The sequence below is a fragment of the Canis lupus genome, chromosome 28 (assembly GCF_048164855.1).
Source record: "Canis lupus baileyi chromosome 28, mCanLup2.hap1, whole genome shotgun sequence".
Taxonomy (NCBI): Eukaryota; Metazoa; Chordata; class Mammalia; order Carnivora; family Canidae; genus Canis; species Canis lupus.
The window spans coordinates 27965225-27974534 of record NC_132865.1 but is presented as its reverse complement, the minus strand read 5'-3'; the positions used below and the strand labels follow the sequence as shown (position 1 = coordinate 27974534).

The following is a 9310-nucleotide window of genomic DNA, read 5'->3' as shown; positions in this document are numbered from 1 at the left end:
AAAGACTTAAAACAGAACAAAGTATGCAATAGCTTTTAAAAAGCTGCGAGCCTATTGCTTATCATTTCTATAGGATCTCCTTTGTTTTTTTCCTCCCTGGACAGTATTTATATTAAATCATGCTGTCTACTGCACATAGCTATTAACAGAGGAGAACTACTTTATTTCAACTCTAGAATATTTTAAACACAAAAATTGAAAGAGTTACCAAGCTGCTTGTTTATCTTGCCAGTTTTATTATATAATATTTTTTAGAGAACTCTGTCTACCCTAGCATTGAAGGCAAAGTTCTCCACTACTGTTTTTCATGGTTTATTTAATGGTTTGCAATAGCCAATATGTAGAAATTTGTTAACAGTTTATATAGTCTCTGAGACATAAACATACAGCTACAGAATCATGGAACTAAAATGGACTTGAGGACTTACTGAAGCCAGCCATTTCACTCTACAGGTGAAAGGACATGTGCCAGTGAACTGAAACAATTTGGCCTGAATTGAAGTAAGTCTTTTGTGGTAGAGCCAAGACCAGCACCAAGGTCACATAACACAATGATTGGTGTAGTGCTCTTTATTCTATAGTATTCTTTTACCTTTTTCCTTCTGGATATTGATTGATTGATTGATTGATTGATTGGCAGGAAGAGGAATGAGACCATCTCAGAAGTGTACCTACCCCTTTTGCATTGTGCTGTGTCACTCATGATCCTATAGACCTATGGAAACGTAACACTTCTATGTGCCATAATCATTGCTTTCATCTCCTACCCTTTGCGTGACATTTTCTTTGGTGTTCTTTCTATTTCACAAAAGATAAAAAGGATCATTAAAATGCTGTGTTTCTTTTTCTGGGATACACAAGAACTATTTAAGATAGTTCAACACAAAAACATTCCTTCAACTTCAAAGACATAGAGGAGATAGAGAGGATAGGACATCCTTCTCATCAGTGGTCACTAAGACTTACCTGTGGGAAGAAAAATCAGGAATTGAGTTTTCCAGAAGGCCTAGGCTATTTTGTGATTCAACTTCACAAACCAACTTCACAAACCACCTATCTGTTAAAAAGAGTCTTGTGCTTATTTTGGTAGAAAGGAGTCATTAAGAGATGTAGAAAAAAATCCTCCTCTTGGGCAGTAGTTGAAGGAAACAAAATTGAAAAATGAACCAGGCCAGTTGTTCTAAATCTTAAAGAGGGAAGGGCAGAAACAAATTGTATGTTTGTATCAATTTAGTATTTGATGTGGTATTAAATAATAACTAACATTCATATGTATTCATTTAGTTGGAGTTTGTGTGTGTGGTGGTAGTGAATATCACATGAGTGTATCATTGAATTACGGAAGTTCAGAGCTTTTCCAATAGAACTAAAGCACTTTTTATTTCTTTCCAAAATATGATTCTGACATATGAAAAAGACAAATATTTCACTCATTGTGCAATCATCAAAATGAAGAAAAGTTCAGTTAGCTGATGAAGATTGTTCGCTCAATACTGATAGATCCCAGATGAGAATACAACCTTTTGGAATTCATCTCTTAAAGGGATGGCATCCAAAAATTTAAAATACTAATTAAAATTTTCCAGCCTTTGAGTTTCATATTTATGCATTTTTATGTGGTTTATTTGTTTCTTAGCATAATACTTTTTTCTGGATATGTCAGAATATATATATATATATATATATATATATATATACACACACATCAGAATATATATATAAATATCAGAATATCAGAATATATATATATATATATACACACATACATACACACATGCTATTTTAAACATAAACACAATTGTTGATTGATATAATAAGACTCAAGAGCTAAAATGTTACAGGACTTTAGTCTCTCCCCCCCCTCCCCAAAAAAAAAGAAAAAGAGAGATTCTAGACTAAAGGCACAAATAGAAAAAAAAAAAAAGGCTACTAAAAAGCACTCAGAAAATGAGCGTGAGGCCACTATATTTAACATTTCCCTTTGGAGTGGCAAAAATATTTGGTAGGGTTATTTCTTCATTTCCAATGGCATACAAGGGTTGGGACACCCAATCTTTAATATGCAATAAAATGAAATGGGCGATTTTCCAAGACCTGTGAGACTGCTGCTAATTAGCACATTAATTTATATAAATAAAATTCTCTTTGCTGTTCCCCAGTGTTCTGTCTGAGAAATGCAACAAGATGAATGAACATGACAAATCAAAGTGAAATTTACAGGCTTAAGAAAAGGGGGGGATACAGAAATAATCCCTTGACCTTATTTCAACTTTTCTGACCCTCCTTCATCAGTGTCATTTTTTCCACAGAGCCCCTAAATGTACACTCCCCATGCTGCCAGACTTACCTCTAAAGACAAGTTCAAAAAGAAGGTAAACCTATCTTCTTACTCCCTGAGTTGGACTCCTGGCTAAAGAAGCCAAGATCAGAACTCAAGAGAATGGCTTTCATTTATTCTTAGGTTTATGTTTAGGTTTTTGTCATGTACATTTTCTTAGCAAAAATACCAACTTTTTTCCTGTTTTTTATAATTATTTTCCTTACATACAAAATATTTTGTGTAACTGTTGCTTGAACTAACTTTATAGTTAATTCAATTTTTAAAAAAATGAATATTATCTCAAAGCTAAGCCAATATTTCAAAATAAATTTCTAGTTGAATAAAAAAGCAAGATCCTATTTTGCAGGAAAAACTTTACTAAATTTATGTTTTCTTATAACTCTGTTATTCTGAAAATAAATTTAATGTAATAAGTACTTTCAAATATGTGCCTATGTTGCACTCTTACTTTTATGTAGATACAAACATATATACATAAATCTGGCTATAACCTCTTTGGCAGGATGCTGCCTACAAAGCCATAAGAAGTAACCCTGATTATAATCCATAACTACGAAGTAAAATCAATTTTATGAGGAATAGAACAGAACAGAAAAAAGAGAATGCATTTCATATAGTAAAGATAAGTACTGTTTTGTGAAACACACTTATCAGTTATGTGTATGTCTCTGAGTGTCTATATTGTGATGTATTACATATTTTTTACAGGGAATCATGTTCATAAAATTGAGAAGATCTTCCAATAAAACAGCATATAAAAAGTATAGAAAAAGTAGAACCTAGACTTGAATGCATCCTTAATTTATATGTTTGATAAATATTTATCACTAGTACAACAAGACAAAGTTTGTGGAATCATGGAACTTATAGTGAAAAGTCAGAAAATAAACAAGTAAAGTAAACAAAATGTATACATTGTGTAATCTCTAGTGATAAGTTGCTATGAAAAGAAAAATAAAAGGAAGATAAGAGGATTAGAGAATGAGACCACAGATAGGATGGGACCTATAGCGATACACTGATCTGGAACCTGAATGATATGAAGAAGAGCATTTCAGCCAAGGGCACAACAAATGCAAAGTCCCTGAGGTAAGATCAAGATCAGCATGTACTGAGGAACTTCAAGAAAATCACTACAATTGGACGGGAATGATCCAGGTCTGGAGTGGCTGAAATGACCAGAGATTGAGAGGGAGAGGCAATTGCTAATTACATAGGACCTTGTCAGGTTTACAGAGAACTATGGATTTCATCTGAAATATGGTGGTAGGGATCCCTGGGTGGCGCAGCGCAGTGATTTAGCGCCTGCCTTTGGCCCAGGGCGTGATCCTGGAGACCCGGGATCGAATCCCACATCGGGCTCTCGGTGCATGGAGCCTGCTTCTCCCTCTGCCTATGTCTCTGCCTCTCTCTCTCTCTCTCTCTCTCTGTGACTATCATAAATAAATAAAAATTAAAAAAAAAGTTTGAAATATGGTGGTAAAACTGCTTGGATAACTACGGAATGATTTCCATTTCTAAAAACGCTATATCCAGATATTATGTAAAGAATAGATAGACTATGGTGAAAATATTAGCGTTTGGGAAAAAAAAGAGAGAGAGAGACAGGGAGATTAGTATGAAGCCAAGACTAGTTGACAATAGCTTGGTGTAGGCTGGAATGACAGAAGGATGAGAAATAGAATCATGCTACATTTTTCCCAACATGACCTGCTGATGGAGTAAGTTATGAGTATGGAAGACAGAGATATATCAAGGATGATTTTTTTTATTTTTGGCCCTAATAATTCTGAAAATAATGGACAGGTTGTCTTATTGATGTGTCAAAGGCTTGAGTAGAGAGGGTAGGGGGTAGATGATTGGGTAATTAGGCGCTTTCACTTTTTTTTCGGATTAATATATTACCATTATTATAGTATTCCAATAAATATTGAGTAAGAAATACCTAGGATCCAGGCTCTTTGCTAAGTGCTGAGAATATAAAGTCAAAACAAAACTATTGCATATGCAAAAAAAACCCTAGAAATTGTAGTATGGTACAATTGATACTAGGATAAGTGTACGAAAAGGATATTTGAGCAGCAGAGAGTAAAGAATCTATATTATTTTCAGGGATTATAAACTGTTTCTAATAAAGATGAACCTGGAGCTGTGTTTCAAAAGGGGAGTGCAAATTAACAAGAATAACAACGGCATGAGAGATGGAGGGAGGGTCGAAGCATTTAGTAGAGTACGGGTAAATGCTTAGAGAAACTAAACACATTTATTTGGGAAACTGGAAACTCACTGGATGAAGGGTCGACGTTGGGTATTGGCAAATGATGTTGCTAACATGGTAGGCAAGGACAAGATCATGAAGAGTCTTGTGTAGCAAGCTAGGAGTTTGATTTTTACTAAAATCTATAAAAAGACACTACAGGATTTAAATCAGAGAAAATACTATGATTAGATCAATTAGATGGAGACCGGGCCACTGTTGAAAAATGCAATAAGGATGCTGTTGCAATAATCAAAAATAGAAATAGTGAGATCCTAAAACAAGGCACTGAAAGCAAGGATTGGGAAAAGAGAGATGAAGTTTCCACTCAGTTAAGAAAAGTAAGCAATGCAAGGTGAGTGCTCTATAAGAGAAGTAGATGATATCAATCAGTGGGTATTGAGAGTGCAAGCAGATTACACTTAAGATCCATTTTATGCCTGACCCAGCAATCTTAAAAGAAGTCCATTCATTACACTTAATCAGATACTGTGCCTAGCCCTAGATTTCCTTACTTGGATTCTTCTTGAGTTGCTGACCTCTTACACTCTGGGATCTTAGACTAGGTTGTGATTTTTGCCATAATAAACTCCTTGATCTTTATTTTTAATTTGAATTACTTTAAGTGTACACTTCCAATTGCTTCATTACAAGTAGCATGTGGTAGAGTCAAGGGCAGAGGCAGAGGAAAGAACAGTGGTGTAGACCCCACAACTGATGCAGGATCAGCCACCAACCAGCTATGTGACCTTCAACAAGTTTCAACCTTTCCAGTATATAAGAGTTTTCATGACAGGGCTATTTGTCATTGTGAGAAATCTGAAACATTCAGAATGCCCAAACACTCAGAATGCCCAATATGTGATTGATTAAATATAAGTTCTTTAAAAATCATAAAATATAATACTGCATTAAAAGTCATGCTTTTAGAATATTTAATAATACAGAAAATGTGCATAATATAGTCCTACATAAATAGAAAGTAGTTTATAAAATTTCATGCTTTGTTTTAAACTATGAATAAATACATTTTACTGAAAAAAGTTGAAACGGTATATAACAAAATGGCATTAATGCTTAATATCTATGAGTAGTGACTATGGGTAATTTTTATTTTTCTCTTTGTGATTTTTCAGTATTTTTTGTATTCTCTATAACAAAAATAGGTTAATTTTATAATCAGGAAAAAAGTAATTAAAATGATTTTCTCATCCTGAAGAACAATTTCAAATATAGTATAGATCTGATTAGGATAAATTAGGCAGCAAGTACCAGAAAACTCAATTAAAAGTGCTTAAAGAGACTTCCACTTCCACTGAGGTTAGAGACAGAGGATAATGTCCTTCCATCCTAACAATGGGAATAACCCAAATAACCTATACAGTCATAGATGCATATGGATTTTTTTAATCATCACAGACCTGATGATGCAAAGAAACCTAAATAACTGAAATCTAGAGAGTGACAAGCTCTTCCTACAACCACGTTCATTCTTGAAGGAACAGTGAGGGAAGGACGAAGGTAAAGAGAAGTCACTGTGATATTCAGAAACTTTTAGGGCCAATATGGACAGGCATGACAGGTTATAATTAAGGGGGCAGCAGCCATATGCAGAATCTGCACCTACCCACCAACTCTTTCCCATGGGCCTTTCCTGGATACTCACATAGAAGACTGGGTAGAGCCAAGAGCCTGATGGAGGTTGAGGGCAGGGAAAACAATCCCATCCCCCACAAGTGGGAATCAGTGACTGTCCAAGGCTGGGGGAGAGCAGAAGAGCTGAAGAGGGACCATTTGGATGATCAGGCAGGCAGGGCCAGCCAAAGCTGGGGGTAGAGCCAAAGAACTGAGGAAAATTCCTGAAGGGTAATTTAGGCCTTCCCCAAATTTGCCCCTCCAGCTTTCCAAACCTGGGTACATGGCAGCAGCAGGGGATGAGGGGACAGTGTCCTAAAGAACAAAAACCTCAACACTGGAGAGTTAAGCATACAAACAAGAACTCAACCAAGTGGCAGCCTGCTGAGAACATGATATGTCCCATGGCTTAAAAGCTGATGGTGGGTTATAAAGCACAAAAGATATCAAAAGTCTCCTTTATTTAGATCTCCAGTCCTGCTGAAGGGAACATCTTGATTTCAATCTCTAGTCATTTGAAGCCAATGGTGATTTGGATTAAACTATGGTAAGGACAGTCTCAGCTCACCTATAGATTGATTAGATTGATTCAACTCCTCTCTCTAGTAGGCCTAAGAGAAAAATGAGCCTGTTCTCTTCTGAGTTTTATTATTATTTACTTATTATTTTTACTGTTTTTTTAGATACAATTCCCTGCACACAATAAAAAGATGACACATATATAGAAGCAAGGAAATGTGCCCATCAATAGAAGCAGATCCAGAAATGGAATCGATTTTGGAATTATCAGACAAGGACTTTTAAATAATTATGATGAATATGTTAAAGGAAAATGGAAAAGTGGACAATATAAGTAAACAGAAAGGAAATTTTATCAGAGCCATGGAAATCATTTTTAAAAAGAGCCAAATGGAAAAAGTAGAAATAAAATCAATGTTATCAGATAACAGAAGTTGGGGTTCATTTGGTTTTATCAGTAGATGGAACACAGAATAGAAAGAATAAGTGAAATTGAAGACAGTTTCAGCAGAAATAATCCAAACTGAAACACAGAGAGGGAAAAAAAAAAGTAAAACAGAGTTTTTGAGGTCTGTGAGACAACAGCAATTAATGTAACATATGCATAATTGGAGTTGCAGAAGAGAAGAAAGAAAACCAGCTAGAAAGAATATATGAAGAGATAATAGACAAGAATTTGCCGAAGTTGATAAAACACATCCACCATAATCTGCAACAAATATATCCACCTAGAAATCCCAACCAAGTTGCATAAATACCAGGAAAACCACACTGAGGCACTTTATAATGGAACTACTACAAGGTAACAATAAAAAAAAAAAAAAAAAAGTAACATATGCAGAAAAGAAAATGTATTACCACACATGAAATGTCTGGAAATTAAGTAGTATGAGAATTGACCAGTTCAGCAACTCACCCAAGACAAAAACTCATACATATTCTTTCCACCTTTCCTTTTTTTTGGTCTTATTTAGCAAAGAGACTGTTCCTCTTGTGATCAAAGATGCTTACAGAAGGGCCAGGAAGCACAGCACTGCACACATCCAAATGCCAAAAGAGAGAGAGGGTTTGGTTTCTTTCTTATATATCCTCTTAAGAAACACTTCCCAGAAACTTCCTGGAAAACTAATTCTTCCAGCTAAAATGGTACCACATGCACATTCCTAAACTAATGACCAGCGAAGAAGAAATAATTGATTGGCTTAGATTAGTTAGTATTGACTCCTGACATCTCTCCAAAACTACGTAGTCCTTCACATCTTTCCCAAAAACAGACTTTTTTTTTTTTTTTTTAGCAAAGTAAAGGCAAGGTATAATTGTTGGATAGAAAATCAGAAGTGGCATTTAATAAAATGAAACTACAGATGCAAGAGGAAACCAAGGATGAACATAATCTTAAATCTTACAATTTTATTACTAACGATTTCACTACATCTTTGAATTGTTTCTGTCACAATTTGATTATTGTTATATTCTTACATTTCACTCTACAATCTCTACTGGATGTGGGAGATATTGAAGAGGTATTGTTTCTATTCTCAGAGTTTGCTTTGTAGTATGAAAAGATAGACCTAAAACAAATGAATGTCATTGGAATACATGATAGCAGAGCAACTTCATGTACTTACCAAATTACCTTGAATAAACTACCTAAACTCTCTAAGCCTTAAGATCTGCATCAGTGAGGGGAACTAATATGTATCATTCTCATATAATTATGGTGAATTTTAAATTGATAATCCATAAAGTGATTAGCAAAAGTGTCCAATATACATTAGCCATCCTTATTATTTATCAATGTGTTTATAAAGTTCAGTAGGTGTGCATAAAAACAATGGTTGAGTAAGTCAATGCTGAAATGGCAAAGCATGAATATATTTGGATACATGAGCTGTTCACCTATTTAGGTGTGCATAAAAACAATGATTGAGAAAGTCAACACCAAAATGGTAAAACTTGAATATATATGGATACATGAGCTGTTCACCTATTTGTAGGTGTGCATAATAAAAGCAATGATTGAGAAAGTCAACACCAAAATGGTAAAACTTGAATATATACGGATACATGAGCTGTTTACCTATTTGTAGAAAAGACTAGGAGACTAATCCAAGGCATTTCTAGAAGAATAGCCAGTTTGGAAAAAAAGATACAGAAGCATGAAAAGTGAAAGATTAGGGATCCGGGAAAAGCAAATAACCCCTCGAGTAAGCTCTGTGAATGGACTCTAGAGCTAGGAGATGAAGCTGTGAAAGAACACTTGGGTGAGGCATGGGACCTCAGGTATGACATGATTCTGGTTTCAGATTATTCTCTAAGCAATAGAAAATTTAAGAATTTTCTTAAAGGTGGCAATAATGGCTGCCATTTGCAAATATTATAATGGCAACAGTGTATTCAGATGAACACTGAGAGAGACCAGTGAGTTAACAGTGTCTGTGCCAGAAGAACAATGACATAGAGAAGTCCTGCAGTAATCTACTTGAGAAATCATGTGGCCTAAACTAAGACCATTAGGAAAAGTTGGAAGAAAAGGAAAGGGTATGAGACTTATTACA

The 9310-nt window shown here is 35.0% G+C and overlaps 1 long non-coding RNA gene across 6 annotated transcripts in view; it reads right to left on the bottom strand.

Annotated features, from left to right (window-relative positions):
• LOC140620347 (uncharacterized) overlaps positions 1-9310 on the bottom strand; it is a 445283-nt gene that overhangs the window by 148722 nt on the left and 287251 nt on the right. The gene's annotated exons all lie outside the window — the stretch shown is intronic.